This window comes from Equus asinus, chromosome 20, assembly GCF_041296235.1.
Source record: "Equus asinus isolate D_3611 breed Donkey chromosome 20, EquAss-T2T_v2, whole genome shotgun sequence".
NCBI classification, from domain to species: Eukaryota; Metazoa; Chordata; class Mammalia; order Perissodactyla; family Equidae; genus Equus; species Equus asinus.
The window spans coordinates 36,276,914-36,304,804 of record NC_091809.1 but is presented as its reverse complement, the minus strand read 5'-3'; the positions used below and the strand labels follow the sequence as shown (position 1 = coordinate 36,304,804).

The following is a 27,891-nucleotide window of genomic DNA, read 5'->3' as shown; positions in this document are numbered from 1 at the left end:
CCTGCTGAAATGTTAACTGATTAGCTATTTTTTCATTCCCCTCAAATGTGTTAGTCTTTAAACCAAATCCTCTGTAAACTGGGTAACCATAGCAACCCAACCTCATGTAAATGGTTCCTGATGGGCAGCAGCCAGTGGTGGTGGCCAAGAGGGCCGAGGAAGTCAATGTAAAGGTCAGAGGAGGCCCTTGAGGCAGAGGTCCCCACCCCAGGCTGAGGAAACCACCAGTGTGTCCCTGGGGCCCTCCAGGCACTAGAGTCTAAATCTGCGGTCTGCCCAGAAAAGGACGGTCCTGGTTGGGGCAGTGGGGTGGGGCGGAGGATCACGCTACACCCAGAAAAGGACTCTGCCCCTGCGTGTCCCACATCTGGTCAGCCTCAGGGTTCAGCCAGGCTTCAGTGCACAGGACAATGTAAGGAGAGAGCAAGCAAGAACATTTGTTATTTCTACCCAGGCGGAAAGCAAACAGCAGCAAGAGCAGCAGAAGATTCAATGTAGGAACAGCCTACAAACTGCAGGCTGTAACCTCGACGGTATTGATTGAGTGCACTTGTCCATCTTCATTTTTAACTGTGAGCTTGATTTCTGGCAAGTTTATAGGATTATGGCTTTAATTGGATGTCTGTGTTTTACTAGATGTAAGTGAAATTTATGGCTGTGGGGTTTGTGGTGCCAAGGTTTACCTCAGTCACTGCTTCCAGCTGAGAGACCTGAGACCCGCCAGCCAATTGGAGGCAGCTCTGGGGCTTGCATGCGAGGGAGGCACCGGTGGGGGCCGCCTGCAGGCCGGGGTCACATGGAGAGCAGACCGACCAGGACGCGAGCCAGGAGCTCTCACAGCACCCACACGTCTCCCGTGCTCTCTAGCCTCATCTGATGCTAAAAGGAATTGGTAACAGGCATCCTGGAGAGATTATTGATATTTAGGCAGGTCCCTGAGTGCTGGCAGTACACAGAGAACCGCTCCGTAGGATGGCTGCTGTTGTAAAGTGTTTAGAGCAGGCTTCTAGCAGAGGCCGAGGGGTGTGGGAAATTAGAGGAGCATAGGGAAGCTCTTGAAGCTTTGAACCTAGGCAGTTGGTGTACTTATCTTCTGTGATTTAATAACTTATTATGTAAATTTAAATTATTATTTCATTTTTCAAAGTGTGACTGCTCCTAATAACTCATTTGACCTCCAGAGCAGCTATCTGTTCATGCATTCACTTATTCATTTTACCAATTATTTATTGTGCACCTAATATGTGCCATTCCCTGGGTGTTAGGTGAGGGTAGGAGAAAGTCTTATTTTATTTTGAGGTTGAGAAAACTAAAGCCCAGAAAAGCTATGTCCTTTACCCTGGCCACATAGAAGCCTCCTGGTAGGGTCGGAACTAGGACCCAGATACCTTATTTCAAAGTCAGAAAGAACCTGGTCAGCTGGTTGGTAGGTCAGAGAGTCAGAGCTGAAAAAACAAAGGCGGGAACTTCCAGTTAGTAAATGAGTTCTTGGACTTCTTTTTGGCTGCTCAGAAAACCCAAGGGCTCATTTTCTAGTTTTAGTTGGTTTGGACAGTTTTATTTACTAAATTAGGTGGCCTCCAGGAAGCGGAGGTTACATAAATCGTTCAGTCAGATTCTTCTGACCAAGGACAGTGGAATGCTGCCTGATGAGAGTCAATCCCGATCCTTTGTTACCTAAATGCATTGCTTGTTTATGAAGTGGGCTCGGAATAGAGATTCTTTGGGTGGGGCCCAGACTGAAGGAGCAGAGATCCATCACTATAAAAGACAAAAATAAGAAGCATTTAAATTTTACATATGTGCTAGGTACTCTGGCTAGCGCTTTGCTTGCATGATTTCATTCAATTCTCACAATGCCCATTTTATAGATGAGAACATTGAAGCTTAGAGAAATTATGTAATTTGTCCAGGGCATACAGCTCCTAAATGGGCAGAGCTAGGATTCTGCGGTGCTTTGATATGACCACATAGCTCATGCCTTTAATCACCGCACTCTTCACGAGGGGATTTAGAGGCATGTTGAGGTGGGTGCCATTGTTTTATAAATGTTCTGATGACACTGTTTTAAAAAGGGCTTAAACTCTTCATACATTGGCCTATCAGATAAATGAATAAACGTGTGATACAAGAAAAGGTAATACTGAAAAATTAGGGTGGATAAGAGCGTGGAAGCACTTGACTGCCAGTCCAAAAATTTCGAATTTGATTCAGTGGTAGGAGAGAGCCTCTGAAGGCTCTTTAGTGGGGGCACATTGTGATGAGAGTCGCGTTGTGTGTACTGTTGATGCCCAGTCAAGGGATTAGTGACCTAATTCAGTAAGAGAGGGAGTGCTGAGGCAGCTAGTGGACTTGGCCGCAAACAGGAGCAGGCTGGTTGTGGTAAGAGGCTCACTTTGAGGGTTTTGGTTTAGTTGTTGGGTCTGAAATGTTTGTGCCAATCATGGAAATATCTGGGAGCATTTGGAAATACCGAGCTCAGGAGAAAATAGGCAGGGGCAGAAAATATACATTTACATATCAGTTTACACAGAAGTCACAGTTGGAAGGAACTCAGGAAAGGAAAGGGATCTTATGGGACTGCGTGATAAAAGACCTAAGCTCAGAGGTCTCTTTTTGAGAAAGATGAATAGGAAACAGAGATTGGAAAGAAAGAGAACCAGGAGATCCATGTGGGGTAGAATTTCATGATATAGAGGATAGTCAAAGGCTTCAGACGCTCTAGAGAAGTCAGGGAATGAGAACTAAGAAACAATTGTTGGCTTTAGTGATTTAGAGATCACTGGCATCCTCGGAGGAAGCATTGTGAGACACGGGTAAGGGGAAGCCATCTTGCAGAGTTCATGAGCCAGTGGCTGGAGGAATATGAAGTTCTCTTTGCTGGGGGGGAGGCGGACAACTCTGTGGAGGGGATAGGGTAGCAGCTTAAACATGGTAAGAGACAGGTTAGCAAGAGAGCAGAAGGACATTTTTTTTTATGAGTGGGGAGATAATAATAATAGTTAATTAAAGAGAGAGAAACATGTTTGTAAACAGAGCAAAAACATCCAGAGAACAGAGAATGATTGAAGTTATAAGACAGAAGGTGGGGAGAGTTTTGATAGAGCAAGATCTTTGAGAAAGAAGAAGGTGGTAGGTAGGGAAAGACCCTAAGTACTGAGCTTGGTCTTAAGAAGAAGCAGGGGCTGCTTGCCGTGTAAGAGCTTTGAGAGAGTGAGCAAAGAAAGGCATTCTGGGAGCCTGGCAGACTGCATAAACATCCTCAGGGTCTTCTGCTGGAGCACAGGTGGGTTGGTAGGTGAGGAAGTAATGATTTCAGGCAACTTCCAGGAGAAGTGAAATGTGGAGTTGATATGGAATAAATAGGTGATGAGATTTCAGATGAGGTGAAAAGGCCAGGTGAGTTGAATTAAAATGACTTGTGGTTAGCAAAGATTAAACATGTTTCATAAAGTTCTCCAGTTGTATTTCACAGCCTGGGATGGTGAACGGAAAAAGCAAAGGGTAGTTTCTCAAAGATGAGAATTGGCAAGGAGAAAATGGCAAAGAGAGAAGGCACTTGAGGTGGTGGTGAAATGACTCAGCATCGCATTAAGGTGAGTAGGAAGACGAATGAGCTAAGAATGGAGATAATGAATTACATGGGAATAGGAATGGCACGATTACTGGAACTTAGGGTTAAAACAAAGAACCACTTTAGTTAAGCAAAGGCAAAAGGAAATTAGAGGATAAAGAGGGAGAAATCGAAAGGAATTGTTGCAAGTTCAAGACCCTAGAGGTAGAAGAGTCAGTTCTGAGTGATGGTGACGTGTGACTGGGATGGCAAGATCAGCCAGTCTCTGAAGATGCTAGAGAGTTACAGATCACCAGTATGAATGTTGGTATATAGGATCAGGGTGGAATAGCACAAGCCAAGGCAGAAACTGTGAGTGCCCTGGAGCTAAGCAAATAATGAGGACAATATGGGCTTCAAAGATTAGCCCATGTCTAGGGATGGTGAGGGAACACTGTTTTGGATGGTGCCGTATGCATAAGTAGACCCTTCTTCTGGTTCTGGGTGTCAGGGGTGGCGGAGTGTGGAAATGGAGCTTGTTGGGAGGCCTCTGGGGCGACAATAATGCATGATGGTTACAAGCTGCGGTTCTTGGTCAGGCTGCCTGGTTTCTATCCTGGTTCTGTTATTTTCCAAGCCAGGTGGTCATGGGTAAGCTACTCAACCACCCTGTCCCTCAGTTTCCACCTCTGTAAAATGATGATAATGGTGGTATCTCCCTCATAAGATTGCTGTGAGGATTAACTGAAGTAATGAAAGAGAGGAGCATAAACACACTATGTAGTAAACACTCAATAAAAATGAGCTTTTATGTTATTATTATCATTATTGGAAGGGTTATACAGCAAGTGGTATGTATCATCAGGGAGAAAAGTAGGTTTTAGTTTATGCGGCCATGTATGGAGGAGTGTTTAAAGAAAATATCAAGGATGTAAGAGATTTTGTCTCCAATAAAATTGGGGTACCAAGGTTCACCCTGGTTCTGCTCCTTAGGGAGCAGCAACTTTCAAGAGGAGAGGGAACCAGCTGGTTGGGGAAGTGACCAGGAGCTGGGAGAGGAGGGAGGGGCTCACGCTGGAACATCAAGAGAGAATTGTACAGTAAAGGGGGCCCTGGGGAATTGCGAGTCGAGATACAGGAAAAAACACTTTTGATCAGAGCTTTTCTTTTGGTTCCTTTTTTTTGGTCTTGATTTGCCCTAAAATGAGTTAGAAAAACGCTTTGCTTTCTTTTGATGAGAATAATAATCCATAGCATTGCTTTGAAAATTTTAAGTTTTGAAACCAGAAAGTCTTTTGCCCTTGTTTTGCCAATAAATATGAAATTTAATGAAGGTCTTCTGTCCTTTCTCACTAATCTTAGTAGTTTCTAAAACTCTTTTTAAAAATTATGTCATTAATTTGAAAGAAAGCATATTAAAGTATTAGGTATTACAATCCTAATCTCGTCCTCTGCCTTGTAAAATGACAGATCTCAAAAAAAGAGAGTGGTCCTGCTCGCACCAGTTTTGCTTGCTCTTAAGGGAAAGCCATCGCCACCAGGAAGAAGGGCTCCTGAAGGAAGACAGAGGAAGAAGGGGGGCCTATTTAAAGAGAGGGTTGTGTGAGGAGATTTGTGAGCGATGAAAGAGATACGCGGGTGATAAATTTAGGTTTTCCTGAGGAAGAGAACTTTGGGAAAGAAAAGTGTTTAAAAGCACTTTTTAAATAAAATTTTGTTATAAAAATTTTAAAGATTACAGAAAAGTAGAAAAAATAGTTCAATAAATAACAACGTATTCACCATCTATATTTGACAATTGCCAATGCTTTGCTGAATTTGCTCCATCTATCTACCTGGCTGCTTTTGAACCCATTTTGGGGAACCATTTAAAAGTAAGCTAGAGACATCATGGTACTTCATCCTTAAGTTCTTTAGCATGCATCTCCAAAACATGTCAAAGACAGTTGCAGTTGCTATTTCTGCTTAACAAACCACTCCAAACAGTGGCACAAAATAGCAACTGTTTTATTACACTCCCGGACTCTGTGGGTCAGGAATGCATGGACAGATGGCTTGTCCCTGCTCCACAATATCTGGGATTTCAATTGGGAGTATTCAAATGGCTAGGGGCTGGAATTATCTGGCGGCCTCTGCAGATAAGCCCAGGAATGACTCAAAGTCTGATTTTAGTTGAGCCTGTGAACTGGAGCACTCATGTGGCCCCTCTGTGTGGCTTAGGCATCTCACAGTATGGCATTTGGGTTCCAACAGGGCACATGTCAAGAAAGGAGTGGCCATTCCAGGAGAACTAGGTGGAACCTGCATAGACTTTTCTGATGTGGCCTTAGAAGCCCTGAAGCCTCGTGTCCACTGAACCCTGCTGGCCAAGGCATGTATATACACGCCCGTATTCAAGGCAAGGGAAGTAGACCCCTCCTCTGCGTGGGATGAATGTCAAGGACTTTTAGCTACTTTGAAAAGCCACCACAAAGACAATTTCCTACATAACACAACGCTATTATCATACCAACAAAAATAAGTTCTGAATATCATCTAATACCAACTATCCCCCAATTATCTCAAAAGTGCCTTTAAAAGCTGATTTTTTTCAGAACTCAAATCCAATCAAGGCCAATGCATTAAATTTCTTATTCTGTATCTTAGTTTAAGGAGGATTTTAAAGAAGCCTTCTAGTATAATATGCAATATAACATCATTTTCCACTTGCCAAAGCAGCTGACTTTCAGTTCAAATCGATACAAGTCTTTATTGCTTTCAGGGGCAAGTTTGTAGTCTTTGTTTGTTTGGGATGCAGTAAGTACGCTGAGACTGGCCTCACTTCAGACTGATTACCTTTGAATCATTCATTCATTCATTTAATAATAACTTATTGAGGGCATTCTATATTCCGGGCACTGTGCTAGATGCTAGGCATATAAACGTGAATAATACAAAAGTAATATGGAAAAAGCAAAATCCTCACCCTCAGTCAACTCTCAACTAGGCAGAGTAGACAGAAACTCAATAGGCAATTATAAGTAGTGGGATACCCGGTGTAACAGAGGAAGTTTAGTTAGAGTCGTGGGAGCAGACAGATAGGAGTCTCTCACTCTTGAGAGTCAGTTCAGAGTCTAACAGGGATAGAGACATGTCTGCAGATAGATCACAAGACAAGTGCTAAAACAGATGCAAGAATAGAGCATGGTGAAGAAAGTGCGTATAAAACCATTTAGTGACCCATTTCCCATAAAATAAAGTCCAAATGCAGTGGCACATTTTACTTTACTCTCCTTCTTTTGCTCTTTTCTGATTCACCTCCCTAAGTCCAAAAGTGTGTTCCTAAGAATCTTGGTCCTCTTGGATTGCTCTCTGGCCTAGGCCATTGACCCAGTTGGCTCGTTTGTACATTTTATTTCATTAAGTTTAGATTTCTCCCCATTACATATTTACACTTACTTCTGGGCCCACACACAAAGCCTGCAAACTCTACTCCCCACCTCTCTGCCTGCTTCCCCTTGGGTTTTTCCTGTGGAAGTTGGAAAGCTGATGGGCTCCCACTGACTCTGCCATTTTGGACAACATCACTGCTGCTCACTAGGGAAGCCATAAAACCCGGCTCATTTGCATGAATCTCTGCAGTGGCTTATCTGACCCCAGGGCTGTTAGAAATACTCATTAGATCCTCTTTAATTAAATATGTAACACACATCATGCCATCAAGCATAGGCAAAAGAAAAAAAAAAAAAGGAAAGAAAAATACAAATCTAACAACGGCTCCTGCTCCTAATTAAAAGCAGGCTGCCTTTGCCTGAGAGCAAGCTGGGGATACCGCTTTTATCCTGGGCACAGCCATGGAACCCCTGGTGCCAAAGCCAGGGGGCAGGGACATGAGGCTTGGATGTGCCAAGGGGGCTGAGCTTTGTTGGGTGACATAGGCTCTCTCCCTTAGCAGTAGGTGGGATCTAATTTCAGCTCCTGATATGTGATTCAAGGTAAGGATGAGCTTTTAATTCCTTTTATCCCGTTTTTCAAATGCTCTTGGATTCAATACCATATAGTAGTATTGTAGGTAAACAGAATATGAACACAGTGGGATGGTCTCACCAGGCAAAACGTCATGAAAGCTCAAAGAAAATGAGCCCACAGGCATCAGTTGCTCATATGTGATGGCAGCAGGAGGTGAAGGAGCAGATTGGCATGGGGGCACAAGGGAGAGGCTCCTTGACAGTCTTTATTGTATGCAGGGCTGAAGGTTGAAAACAGCAGACATAAGTAGGACTTCCTCATTCACCTTCTCGTCATCTTGGTTCTTAGGTACCCCTTGAATTTTCCTTCTCCCCTCTCCTAATCTCTTCTCATCTTCACTCCACCCTTGCCACTTCTCTTTCTTCTAGGGAAACTCAGCAGAACCTCTCCACCTCTGCACTTGATCTGCCTTTTCTATTATATCCAAATCTTGAAACAGCTTCCCCATGCCCAAATGAATCAAAATACCTCTTAGTTATCTTTTCAATAGTGATGGCTCCTGAATTTTTATAGTGGAGCGATAATCTTGTTGGAAGAGGGGCAGGGCAGGAAGGGTGTCTGGGAAGGAACTTATCCTCATGCTACATATGCTTTCCAAGCCCACTTTTTATTTGTCATGTTTGTCTGTTTGTGGTAGCCTTAAAGGGGTGATGGGAACTCCCACTTTAGGTGCTGCTCTACGATTAACTAGGAATTCTGGATCCTTTATAAGATTCACTTGAAGTGGAAAGGAAGATTCTTTTTTATCCCTGCTGTTCTCTTTAATTTTTTACTCCAGTCCTCATCCAATGTAGTGTCCCAATGGCCATTGGGGAGAGCAAGAAGGGAGGATATTCACGGTATTCATTTGCAAGGTTGCTGCCAACTCTTTGGGCACAAGGGCTGTTGAATCTATCAAGATCTCTCAACCACAAACATATTCATTTAGTGAATAATTGTTAGGCCTTGTTATGTGCCAGGGCTTGTTTCAAATGCTAGGGACACAGCAGCAAAGGAGGAAATGCCCTCCTCTCATGGAGTTTACATTCCAGTGGGGGGGGGGATCAGATCAGAAAACAAATAAACACCTAAATATATGAAATTCTAGGTAGTGAAAATAGAAATGAGGGGAAAAAGAGTATGTAAAGCAATGGGAAATGACAGAGGTGCCAATTTAGATGAGGTGGTTGAAAATTTGGGCAAAGACCTGTGTGAAGTGAGGGAGGGAACCGTGTGAATATCTGGGGGAAGAAGTGTGCCAGGACACCACGTTCAAGGCACCGAGGCTGGAGCTTGGAGTATTTGAGAACTAGCAAGGAGGCTACTATGGCTGGAACAGAATGAGCAAATAGGAGAAGTATTAGAATACTTCCAGTTGATTCTAAAGCATCAAAGCCCAATTTTTAACCTTGTTACTGCCTTGGACTGCACCTATGTCGTCATTCTGATGTATGAAGACTGGAGAAAGGAGATGATTGGCTGCTATCTGTTATATTCCCAGTTTGGTTGTGGTTAAACAAATCAAGGTAGGAAATGGATCTTAGAATACAGGAAGGCCTTCAGGGGCTCAGTGTTATGTAATTCAATCATGGAAATTAGAGACACCAAACTCTTTCAAGACTTTGAACCTTGAAAGATGGAAGAGAGATGAATTGAGGCAAGAGGGTGAACCTGGAGTAATAGAGGTCTAAAACCTTTCTATTTATGTGGGTAGAAGGGTGTGGTTTTGGATAGAAAAGGCTCTAGTCAATTTTTGGCACAGAAAACAAGTCAAAGTAGAGTCAGAGACTTGTGACTCAAAAGAAAAATAGAAAATAGCTGAGGGAACAAATTAGAGTGGAGTTGTGAAGGATGTAGTCAAAGGCATAGGTCAGGTGTCAGATTTGAGCAGGGTGCCACTTCTTTCCCTGGTCCAGAAAGAAGAAAGGACTCATAGGTGAAGGTTTAGAGAAATGCGGAAATTGTATCTCCAGTACGGAACTCTCTCCCAAATTCAGGACTTGGGTGTCTAGATTCACATAGCTAACTGCCTCCTCAACATATCTTCTTGATTGTAAAATAGACCCTTCAAATTCACTGTGTCTATCACTAAACTACTAATCTTCTCCAACCATCCCCAGATCTGCTCTACCCTTGGTCTTCCCCATCTCAGGCGAGAACAGCTCCATCTTTCAAGTTGCTCAAGCCATCCACAACCTTTCTTTTTCTAGAACCTTAACGGCAACCTCTGTTGTCTCTATTTTCAAAATATATCCAAGACCCAGCTGCTTCTTACCGCCTTTTTAGCTACCACCCTGGTCTGAGCCACTATCATCTCTCTCAAGCAATTTACCATGGTTGCTTCCTACCCAGTCTCTCCGCTTCTATCCTTGCTTCCCCCCCCCCGCCCCACACCTAAAGTCTACCCTAACTCAGAAGTCAGAGTTATCCCTAAAAATCAATGTCAGATCATATCACTCCTTTGCTCAAAACTCTGGAATGGCTTCCCATTTCTGTCAGAGTCAAAACCCAAGTCCCCAAACTTGTCGAGAGTTGACAATGGTCTGACCTCTCCACATCCCCTTACATTTCTGAATTCATTACTACCACTCTCCACTTGGGCTACTCTACTCCAGCCCCACTGGCTTCCTCATTGGTTGAGATATCAGGCATCCTTCCATCATAGGGTCTTTGCTCTATCCCTTCCCTACATCTAAGTGCTCCTGCCCCATATCTGCCTCACTAATTCCATCACCTCCTTCCAGTCTTTGTTCAAATTTCACCTTCTCAACAAGGCATATCCTAAGTCCAATCTTAAACTTACTCTTTCCTGCCCCCAGAAACTCCCAACGCATTTATTCTTTACCAGAGTACTCATCATCATACAATATATCGTATGTTAGTAATTGATTATGCTCAGTTGTTATCCTCCTGCCAGATTTCTCCTCAGGCTACTTTGTCATTTTTGTTTGTTTTAATTTGCAGATATATCCCAAACACTTGGAAAAGTTTGCCTGCTTTGTTTAATAAATTGGATAAGTGGATAATATAGAATCCTAAGGGACTTGTACTGGGTGAACTTAACTTTCCTGATAAAATATGAAGCAAGGTCATCTGCCAAAACTAAAATAGAGGAACTGAAGTTTGAAAAGATTTTGGAACTATCTCTGAGGAAAGGAGGTAGAGAGTTATCCAGGTAGAAATAAAAATATTACTGACTATCAGTAAGGGTCTTTGATTTTAAAAGATGCAAATGTATTATGATGCCAATATGCATGATCATATTACTGTCATAGTGATCCCCAAAAAGATAAGTTCACATCCAAATCCCCAGAATAGTTGAATATCACCTTATAACTTTTATAGCAAAAGATGTGCCTAAGTTAATCTTGAGAAGAGGAATTTATGCTGGATTATTTGCTGGGCCCAAAATACAATCACACGCATCCTTATAATAGAGAAACAGAATGAGTTTTGAGACAGATGTACAGAGAGAAAAAAATACATTGAGAAGGCAATGCAAAGTTAGAGATAGAGATTGAAGTGACATAGCCACAAGCCAAGCAATGTCAAGAATTGCCAGCAACTACCAGAAGCTTGGAGAAGAGCATGGAACTGATTCTCCCCCAAGGTCTCTGGGGGGAGTGCGGCCCCACTAACACCTGGATTTCAGCTGTCTGGGCTTCAGAACTGTGAGATAATATACTCCTGTTGTTTTAAGCCATCCAGTCGTGCTAATCTGTCACAGCAGGCAGAGGTAACCAATACAGATTTTGGTACTGAGGAAGTATAAGGTGCTGCTTAACAAATACCTGAAAATGTGAAGGTGGTTTTAAAATCAGTTGATGAGTAGAGGCTAGAAGAATTTTGAGGTGCATGACAGAAAAAGCCTGGATTACCTTGACGAGATGGTTTGTCGAAATATGGTGATTCTGGCGAGAGCTCAGAAAGAAGTCAGAGTCACAGTAGGGGAATCTTCCATACTCTTAGGGAACATATTATATGTATCATCATGAACAGAACATCCTGTCACAGGAATACGAATCTTAAAAGCATTCTAGTGAAGGACTAGAAATATTTCTTCTGTTATTGAAACATGTTATTGGAAACTGGAGTAAAGGCGATCCTTGTCATATGGTGGCACAAAATCTGGCTGAATTACGTCGTGCAGTTGTGTAAAAAGCAGAATTTGTAAACGATGACCTTAGATATTTAGCTAAGGACATTTCCAAGCAAAGTGCTGCCTGGTTTCTTTTTGTTGCTTATAGTAAAATGTGAGAGGAAAAAGATAAATTGAAGAAAGAACTATTAAGCAAAAAGGAATCAGAACTCGATTTGGAAATTTCTCAGCCTATCCATATTGAAAAAGATGCTAAAGCTAAAAGATTCACTGTGCTCTGGAAAGAAGGACAAGACTGTGTCTGGACAACCTTTTGCTGAAGAGACTAGGTGTGTGACAAATAAATCCACTCAACCATCTCAGCAGAAACAAGGACTGGAGATGGGATTATCAAGGAAACATCCGTGAAAGAAATTCTTGTCTAATGATGTGAACCCCCACGGCATACATGGGAAATCCACGAGGCATTTGAAAACGTTATACTAATAGAAACACTACCAACTTGGACCAACAGAGAGAGAGGCGGGACAACATGAAAGAAAGCTGTTGAACTCCCACAATTCTACATACAGTAAACTAATACACAATACAAAAATCTGAATTGTCATACAAACAGTAGCGTTCATTTACCCAAAGTTGAGGGATAGCAAAATAAGTGTAACAGAACACTAGGACACTAATGAAAGTACAAATAAAATAGCTCATTAAGGGTCCAGTCAAGGAGGGGAGGAAAACAGTTCCATGAGTATATCATGGATCAGAGAGGTCAATTGACTGGAGTTCTCCATGACGTCTAAGAGGAAATCAATTAGGAGAGAGGCTGTGGGAGGAATGTAGGAGATTGGGTTCAAAGAAAGAATTTATTAAATTAGAAATATTGACGGTCAACAAATTTAGTGATAATGACATCCAGTGGGTGATCATACTCTTGATGGTTGAAGCATAGTGGAGGTGAAAATCATTCAAAGGAACATCATAAATGGTAGTTGAGAGATTAGGGTACATGATAAATGGGTAATATGCATTTTAAAAATGGAGATGACTTTTAGATATCATATTTATGATATGGTCAATAGGATTAGGAGTGAACACTACATATATTTTATCAGAGTCTTGTTCTCAAAGATTTGGAGCTAAAACCAAGAGAGGTTCAGTATCACTCTCTGTAGATTCAGAGACATAGCAAAAGAGAATAAAGAGAAAAAGATGCTCAGAGAAAAGCCAAGATAAGATCCATAGAGAAAATATAATATAGGTCATCTTTTAAGACCTGGCTCAGTTTAGACCACTTGACTTTGTGATATACCCCTATAGCCTTGTATCTATTTTTAAATTATGATACCTGGTGTTTGTTTTGTGGCTTAAAAAAATCCCCTCTAATTAATACACTTTGTCTATCCTCTAAGCCTCAGAATCACCCTCCCTTTTTATTTTATAAATCTCTATTGACCTTAACTTAGTTCAACTGTTAACGCTCCACTTCCTGGCCCCCTTGCTGAAATACAAATAAGCTGCCTTATTATTTTTAATTCAGTTTCACTTTAATCATATAAGGCCTAATAGAGTTATAATATAATCTCATTGTCCCAAATAGCCTGATCTTTACAATGGCAAACCACTTTCCTTTTCACCATGGTATTTTAAAAATTCTATTATAAGTGTATATTTTAACCTTTTTATTTTGAAGTGCACCATATTTACAGAAGAGTTTACATAAGACATACATGCAGTTATATAGATGGTAAGGAGAATTTATAAAGCAAAACTCACTAACCACCAGCCTGGTTAAGAATAAATCATTGCCAGTTGGTTTTGGAATTAGTTGATGGATAGAGGCTAGAAGAATTTTGAGATGCATGATAGCCAGATATGCCAGTGGGCCCCAAACCCAATTATATTCTGTTGCTTTTCCCCAGAGTGAAAATAATTTTTTTAAATTTTTGTGATAATCTCTTTTCTTTCTAGTTCCATCTGTGTATGTATATTAAGCAACACATTTTTAATATTTTAAATTTTGAAATTCATAGAGACCATATTGAATATACTCTCTGGAATTGTTTCTTTGCTCAGTGTTATGTTTACTATTCATTCCTGTTGATGCATGTAATAGTACATCATTAACTTTTTCTAGGCCAACTTTAAGCACCATTTCCTCCATGAAACCTTTCCAATCCTTCTACCAGATCAGATAGGCTCTTTGAGGGAACATTTAATTTTTCCTTATTTTCCAGCAGTTCCTATATTCTGCCTTGTGATATAATTTTGCATCTCTTTTATATTTACCCCTGGTTTAACAGGCCTTTAAAGGCAGAGTGTTTGTCTCAGATTTCTTTGTATCCTCAATGGTACCAGGCCTAGTGATTATGCATAATTTATGCTTATAAAATGCTTATTAAATGCATGATGTTGAGACCTACAATATATATATTTGGATGGAGGACCCTTTATTACATATTCTCCACAGTCTGGACGGCTTGATAATAAATACATTTCATCTATTCCTCTCCTTACTAAACCATTGTGCATGATCTGCTCAGTGTTTGACTTCAATTACATTCTCAATAGCATTTTTTTTTTCATCTCTCAAATGCTGTGTTTTGTATCTGCTAACCTTCATCTGGCTAATATTGAAATCTTTGCTCAAAAGAAAACAATTGGGTAAACAAAATGTAAGTGGGTAAAAGATTAATCAGAGTCAGGGCTCTTGATTCTATGCTTCTTGGGCTAAACAAATGTAATGAGAGGGAATCCAATAATAAAAGCGAGAAGAGTCAGAAACAGCCCTTGAGACCATGTGTGGAGATGCAGCCTGTTTGCTGTGGTCCTTGCTGGAAGGAGCACAATGCTTCCCGTGGCTCGAAGTCCCGGAGTCCCAGGATGGTAGCCATTCTGAAACACTTCTTCTGGAAGATGCCTAATCTCTGCCAAAGAACAAGTGTATTTAGGAAAGCAAAGGTGAATTCCCCTAAGCTCAAAGCATACAGAGCAAAACACAACTTCCTTCTGAAAAGGAAATGAAGTCTTTTATTTCCTTATTTATTAGATTTGTTTCTAACTGCACCCTGTGCCACAGGCCTCAAGGCAGAAAAGCTTATCGTAAAATAATAGAGATAATTAAATTTTATATTATGAAACAGCAATCAATGCAGGAAAACTAGTATCTAATCCACTGGGAATATCAAAACTAAAGAGGTGGGTTCTGCATGATGTCCCAAGGCCAAACACCATTGCTACCTCTATTCCTCTCTCCCCTCCTCATCCATTAATATTTATTAAAAATTGTGGTTGCTGGCTACTTCACATATTTTTTTTCTACAAAATAAGATAGAAGCTGAATTATATAAGCAACAAGGGAAATCTCTCGTGTCTGACGTTTTGGGTATTGACCCATGAAGAACTTTAAGAGGGCTCACTCTTACCCTAAGACAAATTTGTAAAATTGGTTCATTTTGTCCTCAGAGAGATTTCACCTCTTTGATGCTGCTGTTCTCCCACTGGAATCTTCTTCCTCAGAGCTCCCAGTGTCCACATCCTACTCCCAGCTCATTTGTGTAGAATTCCACGTAGAACTTCCCACATCTTTTCTATAACTTTCCTAAACCCTTACTTTTCTTTTAAACTTTATCTGCTTAGTGGTATGGCATTTGCATTTTTGGAATAAATATATTTGAAAATCTATATTTCCCATAGGAATATAGTGTAGATATTAAAAACATAGGATTTAATGGCTAGAAGACTTGGGTTTACTTCTGGCTTCCTCACCTAGGTCACCATATGACCTTGAAAAAGTTTCTTAGTCCCTTTTAGATGTTATTTTCCAGTTTCACCTATAAAACAAAGTATAAATTCACTTTTCATTGGAAAGAAAAGTAAACCAATAACTTGTTTTATTAGCTATCAAAAATTTGTTCTCAGGGGCTGGTCCCATGGCTGAGTAGTTAAAGTTCTGCACACTCCACTTTGGCGGTCCAGGTTCATGGGTTCAGATCCTGGGTGCAGACCTACACTATTCATCAGTCATGCTGTGGCAGCAACCCACATATAAAGTGGATGAATATTGGCACAGATGTTAGCTCAGGATTAATCTTCCTCACCAAAAAAAAGCAAGAAATCTCAGTAGAAAGGGAAGGCATGTCATTCAAAAAACAGCAAACAACCATTTAAGAGACAGAAAGATTAAGTTCTGGAGCCATATGGATAGTTGTCCAAAAAAAGTAATTGCAGAGTTAAGCAAACTGGTGAGCTAATAGCCATTTCTCCATCATAGTGGCAATGTAGCAAGAGACATGAGGGTTACAGAGATTTGTAGAGCATCCACAGGAGTCCTCACTAATTTGCAAACCACACAGTTCACTGACATTTGAGATCCCAAGGGGACTGTGGACTCCTACAGTAGCTATGAACAGTAAAGTAGGCTCTGTAGAAGATGAAGAAGTGGAGGCACAGAAAGTCTCGGTAACTTGCTGAAGAAGATGTAGCTAGTAAGTGGTGGGACTTGGAAGCACATGAAAGCCCTTTGACTTAAAATCTTCTCCTGAAAAGAATGAATTCCTTGGCTTTTTGTATTGACTTGACTCAACAGGGACTCAATTTGACAGTGAAGACATCATCCATGTCAGACTTCGGACTCCTGGAGGAATGAGCTAAATGAAGTTCTAAGTAATAGTGACATTCATTTAGATAAGAACATAATTCTCCATTGTCTTCTTAAATATTCACAAGTGGGCAGAAGGAATCTAACTCTAAGTTCTTCTATTTGAACATCACTTTACAATGTTCAACTATTTTCATTACCAGGTAACTCATTTGTGGTACATCTTTCTGTCTGTATTTCCACCATTAGGTACTAAATATAACAAACTAGAAAAAAGATACCTCAGCGATTAGGGTATTTTCTAATAGAGGACTAAGCCAGAATATTTGCAGAAGTGGCAGCATCCTGTGCTACCCAGAGCAACAGAGCAGGTTTGGGGAATCCCTTTATGGGCTCAAGAGGACAAGAGATATAACAGACCTGTGTACACATGGCATAGTGAATTAAAAAGAGTGCTTAGGGCCAGCCCGGTGGCATAATGGTTAAGTCTGGCACGTTCAGCTTCGGCAGCCCAGCTTCGCAGGTTCAGATCCCAGGCGTGGGCCTACATCACTTGTCAAGCCACACTGTCTGGGGACCTACATACAAAACAGAGGAAGATTGGCACAGATGTTAGCTCAGGGCTAATCTTCCTCAAGCAAAAAGAAGTGTGCTGCCTTCCTTGTGCACTTATATCACCAGTCAGAGCCCCACTTATTTCATCTGTTTCCCCAAGGGGAAAGTAGGGTTAAAAGAGAAATAGAAAATGTCTTTTTTGAATCTGAATACTTGACGAGAGACTGAACACCTAGGCTTAAAAATATATATTTCTCTCCTATCATCCCTGTGATAATAGAAATCAAGGGACATTAAAACAACTTTGGAAGCATAATCAACAAATATATTGCAGTAGCGAGAAGAGCAAAAGATTTGGAATCAGACAAACTTAGGGCAAATGGTGGATCCACCACTTACTAGTTACGAGAATTCTGTCTTCTCACCTGGGAAAAGGGGCCAGGAGTCCTCATCTATCAAGATTGTTATGAGCATTAGATATAATGTGCATAAAAAACATTGTCTGGTGCATCAAAGAAACTCAATTACTTATAACTGTAGTTGTTTTTATTATTACTAGGAGGAGGATATGAGAAATAATCTACTGACTACACTAATAATAAGAAAAAAATTGGTTTTCTGCATCATGGCTCATTACAACAGAATGATGTTCTCTAAGGAAATGATGGAGGCCATCACTCAAACACCTGGAAGAATGTGGAAACACATTCATCAATGTGATCAGAATTTTAAAAAATAAACACTTTGTGAAAAGGCAGAGGAAGGCCCAGACGAAACTGCAAAATTAATACCACGAGAAGCAAAAAGTGTGCCTCAGGGGTGAAAAAAGTATGAGAAAATAGTGAATATAATAGGAATATTATCAATGGGCCTAGATATCTACATGTCAGACACCAGACACTGTCAATAAATAAAATATGGCTGTATATTTCAATACAAAGTAATATACATACAAAGTTATATATAATGTGTGTGTATACATATACATATATACACACACACAGACATATATATATATATATATATATATATGATCTCATTAAAGTATCACTGAAATTTAGTGGGGTTAAAATATGACTGTATATTTCAATACAATGGCAAGAGAATGGCACTATGTTAAGGTATGCATTTCAGTAGAAATCCTCAACCTAAGGTTGGAGCATGATACAACATATTTGGATGTGGAAAAGAGCAGAAATGAGTAGAATTGTTATAATGGCAGAGGAATACTACAGTTTCTCTAAACCCATCACATAGATGCACCTTAAACATGGTACAAAACTCCTCAGGGGAAAGAGTCTGACCTAATGGTATATTTTGACCGTCCAGGAAACACTTGAGAATCTGAATATTCTAAAAGTGGAGCATCTTGTTAAAGCCATGATATGACTTCTTCTTATTTTGTATTTTAAATGGTAAAGAAAATCACAGGACGAATTGTTGCACTGATTTAATTCTGACCGTTGAAGCAAATCTGGTCACTGTCATGAGAGGGGCAAAGACCTTGGAGAAAGTAATCTTGTGAAATTCACAAAAGTCTAGAAAGATACAGACTTGACCTCAGAACAGCACAGCTAAAAATAATCAGAATGTGTGCATGGGTGTGTGATCCCAAGGAAAGAGACTTGAAAGAGAACACAGCTTAAGAGAGACAGGATGGTCAGAACGCTCGGAAAAAAATATATATATTTAATCAGAAATTATTCTAATGATAAAAGGATATAAATCTAAAGCAACTAATATAGCTAAAAGTCGAGTTCATATTTTAAAAGGACATATATTAAATATTGAAAGAGGAGAATAAACATCAAGAGAATACAAAAGAGCAGCAGCAGGAATAATGTTAGGTGGTCTAAATGTTAAAATAAGACAAAGATTTGAGAAAGATGCTTTAAAAAGCATAAAATTATTGAAAAGCTATGCGCAGAGCAAGATGAGCAAGAAAGGTGTCTGAGACTGGGTTTGCCATGAAGCAGATTCCAGTACAAAGGCTTCAGTGTAAGTAATATATTTAGAAGTGAATCTAAAGAGCAGGATTGAGGGCAGAGGGAGTGAAAGAGGGAAGAAAAGCAGTTACAAGATGCATTATAGAGTTGGTCACTGTTAAGAGAGATTGGTACTAGACCTTATGGAATGGAGGTGTCTCGTGTCCGTCTCACCTAGAAATGAAAGCTAGACATATTATCCATCAGTTCCCATCTTCCAGTGGTTGAGGATGGTGCCCTGGGTGTTTGTTCCCTCGCACTTCTGGGTTGTGACTGGATGAGGACCAAGCTGATTACCCTGGCCATCAGAGTGGACCTGGGCTGGAAGGGAGGGGGCACAGCACAGAGGTGGGATGGCTTACGTTGGTGGAAGCCCTCTTGGAACTGGTTGTTGCAGCCTTGGCTGGAGTAAGAGATGGAGCCTAGAGGACTGGACGTTTGTCTAAGAGGTGTTTGATAAAGAAGGATGAGGCAACCTACTCGAGGAGGATTTGTGTAATGTATACAGAGAGCAGAAAGGGAAAGTGAAACAGCTCAACTATAATTTCTCTACTAAGGTAAAAACTCATGAGACCATGAAGGATAAGCCATGGATAATTAAGGGAAAACTAACGGCATTTAAAAATGTCTACCTGATGGTCTAAGTTTCTCCCACTGTAACACTCATGAAGACACAATCAGATGTGCGAAAACTAAAATTAAAAGAAAAATGATAAAAAACAAAGCGTAAAGCAATGCATACAGAAAGCAATGTGTAAAGAATGTATTTATGGAGACATTTCATGCATATAACCACCTCATATATCATTTACTGTGCTACCTTAGCTGAATCATTTTAGCTCCCTCGAGGCCTTGGTGTTCAGCTCCTGCTCCTAGAGGCCCTCCCACCTCATCTTCGCTGCTGTGTCGCCAGTACTCAGAAGTAAGCTTGAGACAAGAAGCTGCTTAATAACACTTGTTAAACGAACAAATGAGAAATTGATTGAAACACAATTCTTATAGGAAACTAAATATATCTTGAAGACAGACAATTTTAATATTATAATAAATTTCAATTCATGGATATATTGAATTTTGTGTGCTACATCCAGAGCATATGTCTTATTTTCAAATTTTAATGAACGTTTATAAAAATTGATTAGATTCAAAGTCACAAATAAAATTCTTAAATCAGAAATTGAGCAGGAAAATGTTGTCTGGTTACAATATAGGAAACCATAAATTAATAACCCAAATTTAAAAAACAAACAAATATAAAACCCAGCAATTTGGTAATTTAAAACATTATTTTAAAAACCTATTAGGACAAAAAAGAAATCAAAATTACAGTAATAGGCTATTTTGAAAATAATAGGAATAAAAAAACATTACTTATTATTGTAATGCGATGCAGCCAAAGTTATTCTCAGAGGAAATAATCTTAAATGCTTTCATTATTAAAATAATGATAAAATAAAGGAATTTAGCAATCCACTCAATAAGTTAGAAAAGAAAACACAAAATAAACCTAAGAAAATGGAAGAGAACATGAAATAAGTATAAAGAGAGATTTTTAATGAATTCAGAAACAAATGAATATAATTTCTCAGTAAATCCAAGAGCTGTTTCTTTTAAAAAAACACACAATACCAATGGAAATGGCAAAAAACAAATCACATCAAGACAAAGAAAGAAAGCAAAAATACATTTTTTTAAATAAGGACATAATAGAAGAGTTTTTTTCTTAACTCAAGGAAATATTACACACAAGTTATGCTAAGTAACTTAAAAGCTACATTAAATGGATGATTTCCTAGGAAAAAATATCAATGGTCAAAATTAAGTTACGGAAAAGTAGAAAATTTGATTTGAGAAATAATATAAAATAAATTATCAAAAAGTCTTCAATAACAGATCTATGATCAAATAATTTTACTGTTAGAATTTCTAAGAGGAAATAATTCCATGCTACATTAACTGTTCCAAAGCACTGAAAATGACAGATGGGTATCCACTTCATCTTCTTAAGCTCGAATGCCCACCCAGCTCCCACCCACCAGGAAAATGCAAAAAATCCCACAAAAACCTATAAATGAATTCACTGAGAAGTATTGATGCAAAAGTCTTAAACTGTTAGCAAATCAAATTCAAAGTATCTTCAAATAATTCCCCACCATGACCAGGTAGGTCTTGTCCTAAGATTGGAAGTCTGATCTATTGTCAGGAGTGATATGATTATAATATGCCATATCTTTAAGTCCAATACAGAAAAAAACCCACACACAATAATCTCAAAAGATGCTGTAAAATGTTTGATAACAGTCAATATGCTTCTTAATTTTTGTTTAGAAGAACACAAACACATTAAGGACGCTAGGTTCAGAAGATTAAGCCCTCGGTTGCAAAAGGCTATCTATCCGAAATCAACAGCTAACATCATACTTGACGGCAAAACACTAGACGCAATCCCATTAGAAAAAAGAAAAAAAGAACATGACTTGGGTCTACCATCTTCTTTACTATTAACTCTATTCTTTTATTATCAGAAAATAAAATTTTAGAAAGAAGAGGAATAGAGGTAAAGAAAGGAGAGGAATACTTAGTAACACCAATAGGGCTGGTAAGAGAAAGACTGCATTAATTGTATGCAAGTTACTTGGTATAAACAATTTACATCCCAGGATGTGGAAAAAATGGTACAAATAATTCAGGAGTCAATTGTGATGTACTTTCAAGAATGGAGCCACGCCAGAGGCTGCTTTAGATAAAAACACTTTGTCTTACTATTTAAATATGGAGAGAAAGTGGATTCCACACTATAGACCCCATTGACCACTATCCCTAGAAAATTAAAAAAATATACGTCACTGATACTAGTGCTTAATAGAGAAGACAATTTCAATGAAAATTTGAATGGAATTTGAACTTAAAAATGTTACTAAGAATTTTTAGATTGTTAAGAAATTTAGTTATACTGCTAAGTCATTTTTTAAAAAATTCAAGATTAAAAGTATAGTTGATAAAGGAATGCTTTAGGTTTAGTGCATTTTCGATTGCAACCAGTTTTTTGGCAAAATTTATTCTGATATCCTTTGGATAATATGGCAAGTGTGGGCTAGGGACTGTATATTGGGTTTGTTGGTTGAGCAACCTCACCCAAACCAGGCCATGTGCGTTGAGGCTGTGCAAAGGAGAGTCGAGGTCTGGGAGCCAGGTGGGCCTGAATTACCAGGCCAGTTCCACTGTTACATTTGTGGACTTTAGACAAGTTGCTTAATTTTTGCCCGTCTTTCAGTGAGGATAGTTCCCTTACACGGCAATACTGAAGATTGGAACTAATTCATAGAAAATACCTGAGACAGTGCCTGGTGTAGAGCACAGTGCAAGGGAAGCTTCTGTTGTCCTAGTGGCTGTTTTAGGTGGCTTGAATAGAAGACTTTAGCGGCTCGTAAACTAACTGTATTTTCTTGTTTTCTGTGTTCCTGATGCTCTGGCACCCGGGGCCTCCCTGGCTGGGAGGAGACTGCCCTCTCAGGGTCAGCTGATTCCTAGAGACAGAAACTGCTCTCCTGAGAGTGCGCTCTTGAAATGCGAAACGACTAATTCAGAGCCCATATCTCTCCCTGACTTCTTGTACCAGGCACCTGCAGTCCAGTACTCTATCTCCTACCTTAAATCACTCCAGAGCCAGGTACTGGCCAACTAGAGACCCCCCTGTATCCCAGAGCACGCTGAAATTATTCACACTAGCAAATCCTAGACCTGTGCACCCTGTTTCCCCTGGCTGGCCCGTTCCTTCCCAAGGAGAGCACAGTGAAGTCTCACACCTGTGCTTCCCCTCACTCTGATGCCCCCAGTGCTTCCCTGTGGCTCTGCCCAGCACGCTATGCCTCCTGCTTCCAGGGATCTGTCAGCTAAACTTCTTCCGTCCTGACAGGCATTTCCGTGTCTACCTGTCTTAGCATATCTGATGAAAACAAATCTCAGTACATTTGAAAACAGCATGTCATAAGACTCTGCTGCTGCCTATCTGGTTCATTATGATTATTTTTAACATCATATAAAAATGATTAAAAAGAGGCATAGATTTAGATAAATTAGAGCTGGAATAAATCAAATTCTGGATAAGAATTAAAAGTCTAAAAGATCTTGACAGATTGGGCTTACGAAGGCAAATAGCACAGAGTGAGGTTTAAGAGTGAAGTATATTCCTGTACTTAAAAGAAGTGATGCGTTAAATGCAGAATGGGGGAAATATGGCCTAACAACAACCCATCAGAAAAAAATGAATCTATACTTATCTATCCATTTGGACGTCTTCACTCGTTGGGATGAGGCTGACGGTGTGATGTGGCTACCAAAAAGGCAAATGCAAATTTGGGCTGTGCTAATAGTTTGATTGTGTACACAAAGTAGAGTCTATCCTCAGTGTACCGTGTGTGGTTGGACAAAATTTGGAGCTTTTTTCTCTGTAAGTCCTAGGAACTAAGGAACAATTAGAGTTGGAGAATTAGAATAGCGAAGGCTGTAAAATAAAATTGAAGGAGCTGTAAAATAGAAAAGAGCACAGTTATCTTCAAGTATCTGAAATGTCCTCACGTAGAAGAGGAAATAGATGTTCTCCTTTCTCTTTATTAGGTAGAACCATGTCCAATGAATGGGAGTTCGAATGAGGAAGGCTCATTCCGGTAAGAGTTAAGGGGAAAGGTGGGAAGGAATTAACATCACATTTGTTGAGCTTATATGATGTGGAAGACACTGTACTGTCTTACACTCATATATACTTTACTTTCTAACTCTAAATGTTCTCCAAATACACTATTGTCATTGGTCTAGTAAAAGTCCATAAAACATTTTATAAGGAATCCCACGGAAGATAAGGTTTGATATCCTCTAAGCCCTCTTCAAATACTAGGAGTTTATGATTTCTTAGCTAGCAGTCATTCTGTAGGGAGCGAGGCTGGGCCAGGGGCTGGAATATTTCTCAAGGCTCCTTGTCCCAATATGACCCTAATCACAGAGAACACGAGGGGGACTGTTTCTTTATTAAGTTAAAACTCTGCTCTCTATTCTATCTCATATAAGTAAAATTTTTATCTATTTACCTTTTGAGAAAGAACCACATGCTTAGTAATCTGTATTTAATAGGGGCTCACATCAAATTCAGTATCATTCTCATGGGTCAAGTTACCATAGTTGGCTGTCTGAGGCTGGGTATAAGTGTGAAATGAGGAATAAGCGTGCATCATTGGTTGACACGACCTTAATCTACAGTCTTAATCTTAAAACCTTAATCTTAATTAAGATTTTAATCTGAATTAAGATTAAGGTTTTAATCTTAATCTATGATCTAAAATATCTAGACTGTTTTAATTATATGTATCCTAGAAAAAACACAATTTAAGAGTCACAATTGATAACTTCCACTTTGCCTCCTAAGGGAGAAGCATGACTGTTTCCTAAGAGGATGGCCTTCTGTTTAGCAAAATATCTTGCTCATACATGTGAAAGATGAAGCTCTAAGAACTTGAAACTCTGGAAGAAGACCGTGAAATGAAGAGACAGTTAAATCGCTTTGCATGGAAGTTAATACTTATTTGAGGGAGTAAAAAGCAAGGGTTGGAGACGAGTTCTGAGAACAGGAGACAAAGCCCAGCAACTTCTTAGGAGAAGTTCAGGTATATATGGGAAGAATTCCGTGAAGAAATGTTGAACAGACAAGAATTTTCCAGTGGTAGGAATGGCTGCAGAAATTTTAGGAAAATAAATTTTAAAATTATTTCTGTATATTCCTGCAATGTGACAGCAATTTGCTACATAGAAAGGTCTTCTAAGAACAGCGTTTTAGGGAATAAAGGGGCTGATTGGTGTATGAGTTAGCACTGGACAAGAAGAAGAGAACAGTCATGGGAGGGGAGACGCAAGTCCAATGGGAAGAGTTAATTAAAAATACTGATACCAGGAGAAGGTACATTTAAGATGTACGCAAAAATCTTAGAGAGGATATTGAACTTCGTATTAAAGATGAGAATAGCAGTTGAAGTTAATTTTATGTAAGTCTCAAAGGACCGGAAGACCTCAGCTGTCACGGAGATTGCCTGTATAATTGCTTCAATGCTCTTTTTCACTGTACTTCTGTAGAAACATCTTGAAAGTCAAGCTTGTGAAACAATTACAAACATGTTCCCATTATTCATATAGCTCTGGCTTTTTACTTTTTGTTTTCACTGAAAAGCCCAAACTGTTTTATGTTAAAGTAGAAAAGATAACATGCCTATTGGAAAGACAAATTTTTCCATCCAAATTAACTCATTGGATTTGACCCTTAGACACTATGAGATGGTTTGGAACTGGTTTCATAAATTGGAAAGACATTAATTTTTAATATGGTACCTTTAGTAAAAAGATAGTGATTAAAAACTCACTGATCCAAGATGCCAAATCAAATTCACACCATGCCACTTCCCCGAAAATTCCCTTGACGATTTTAATGGGTAGTTAAAGCCATACATTTCTAAACTGAAAATCCCATAGAAAACTGCTCTCAGAACCTCCCACGGGCCAGGCCATCTGATCCCTCCTTTGTTTAATCTTCCACCTGGCAAGCCACAACTTCAGCAGCTACACTATATATTGGTAAACTTTCTTCCTGTATTTTCTTTATTGATCTAGTACAATGGCATAGAAATACATTTCCACATTAAAGGAAAGATGGAATTGACACCCTAACAGCCTTAGAATAGTTTCTGCTTTACTAGATTCTGAACTATTTTCACCCTCAAGTTATTTGAATGTGAGCCGAGGTGTGAACAAGGCAGGAATGAGAATCAATAATTAAGCTTGTTCTCTTTATACCGCTATGCTGGGAAATCCATTTCTTTTTCTCAGTCTGATTATTATTTAGCATTTATCCAATACCCTCAAGCCAGGTCTCCACAGTAGTAGAATAAAACTTCTGTAAAATGAAACAAAAATACACAGCAGAACAACCCACTTCGCCTGTTTCCACAAGGGTATTTCATTGTCTTGGAGTGGTCAAGTCCTAGGGGAAGAGGCTGGCGCAGCAAAAGAGAGAAGCTATTTTTGTTATCTGTTTTCTTAGATGTGAAATGTCATACTCCACCCCATGGGCCCACTATCATGTATGACCACTGAAAAAACTGGAACAAGAGCCTCTAGAGAGATGCCTTTTCCAATTTCTCCAGTTTGCCTTGCTCCTCCATAATTCCCCCAGACATGGTATTTCTACCCCCATTGATTAGAGACCAGGTTGTGAGCAAATACGAAATGCCTTGTGAGAAGATGTCCAGAACCCTGAACCTGGAGAATACTCCACAAAACCTTGCTCACAGACTTTCCAAAGAATCAGTTATGGGTAATACAGCAATATGCCCTAAAAGACAAAAGGAAAATCGTGACCTGAGAAAGAGGTGTTATTTGTCTATTCCCTCACGGCTGGGCAATGAGATTTACTGGGAATTGAAGTCATCTGAGTTTGCTGGTTCCAAGCTGATTGCCTTAATGTGGTGTGGGGAAATTGGTCACAGCTGGACATAGCCTTGCTTACAACATTTCTCTTTTCATTATTTTTCCCCAGAAGATTGCAAATCAGCAGAAAAATAATGCCTGTCCCAATGTTTTCCTGGGCTCTGATGTTGTCCAGACACAGTTACAGTTATCAGTTTAATGGCTCTATATGAGGGCAGAGTCCTGAGCTTCTGACTGTCGTTTCCATCTAAGCCAGGCCCCAAACTCAACCTGTCCCAACTGCATTTCTCATCTTTTTCCGTATCTGTTCCAATGTCACCCAGCTCAGTTACTGACATCCCGAATCTCTATTGTTCGGTATCTGTATGTCCTTGTCTCTAACTTCTGTTCAACTCAATCTGTACTTCCAAACAAGGCCCTATATCTGTTGTTACAAATAATCTCTCCCTTCTATAAAAACCTGTAAAGTTTTGTTATTATTTCTGTTATCATGTGTGCCAAAGTCTGCTTCAAATTATTTGTATTTCTCGTAACACTTTAGTTTAAAAAATTTGGATTGGCATTCCATGGACTCTGTTTTTCTCAATTTTCTGTGGATCTTTTTGAGGGTTAGAGATCTTGGATTATTTGCAATGGTATCCACTAAAGTTTCGAACACACTACGCTGTGTGCAGTAGATACACAATAAATTATTGTGCCTTAGTAGAAGTCATAAATTTTAACTTGTCTACTCAATTCAACATTTCTCTCAAGTAGCTCAATGTTTCGATAATGCCACTTCCCCACAATTTTTTCTCTTGTTACTCATGCTGAAAACATGAGATATGTATAGGATTTTGTGTATAATGAGCATCAGGGTTAAAAGCGTTGACAATTGTTGCAGATACTGGTGAAATTTTTTAAATGGGTTGACTATAAAAGTAATACTAACTACAGTCTTTTAAACAGTGTACTATGCAACCCAATAATAATGATTTATAATAGTAATACATGTTAAATTAACTTTGTTATAAATTTTACTTGATACAATTTTCTTAATTATACTGCTAAAATATTCATGTGTATTTAATTGTCATAAATTGTTTCAATTTTCACATGGTTGTCTTTTCAGAATTTAAAAAGAAATCATTGAAGTTGTGCTTAGCATAATCTTCAGTGTTGTTTTTTTTTGACCAGAGGTGTAAATAAGAGTTGCAGTCATCAAAGAGATTTTAATGTCACTTTAGAAAAAAATAAACATATTGTAAAATTAACTTTTTTGTGAACAGCTCTATGAGTTTTAACACATGTATAAATTTGCGTGGCCACCAACATAATCAGGATGCAAAACAGGTCTAACAATCAAAAAGAGTTCCTTGCGCTCCCTTTGGTAGTTAAATCCTCCTTCCACCCCCAGGATCTAATAACCTCTTACCTATTTTCAGTCCCTATAGTTTCAAGTTTTCCAAAATGTCATGTAAATAGAATCAAGCAAACTTTTGAGACTGGATTTGTCACTTCGATGCATCATTTTGTGTGTGCATCTATGGTGGCTTCCTTTTTATTTCTGCATGGTATTCCATCCTATGGAAGCACCTCAGTTTGTTTATTCACCTGCTGAAGGACATCTGAGTTGATTGAAGTTTCTGGCAATTATGAACAAGCTGCTATA

General features: G+C 39.3%; 1 long non-coding RNA gene across 1 annotated transcript; it reads left to right on the top strand.

Annotated features, from left to right (window-relative positions):
* The first annotated feature begins 399 nt into the window (after positions 1-399).
* On the top strand, positions 400-27,430 carry LOC139041207 (uncharacterized). Its single transcript, XR_011496026.1, has 3 exons — positions 400-572; positions 23,391-23,440; positions 24,193-27,430. It is a non-coding gene; the product is annotated as an uncharacterized lncRNA (long non-coding RNA).
* Positions 27,431-27,891: the final 461 nt, after the last annotated feature.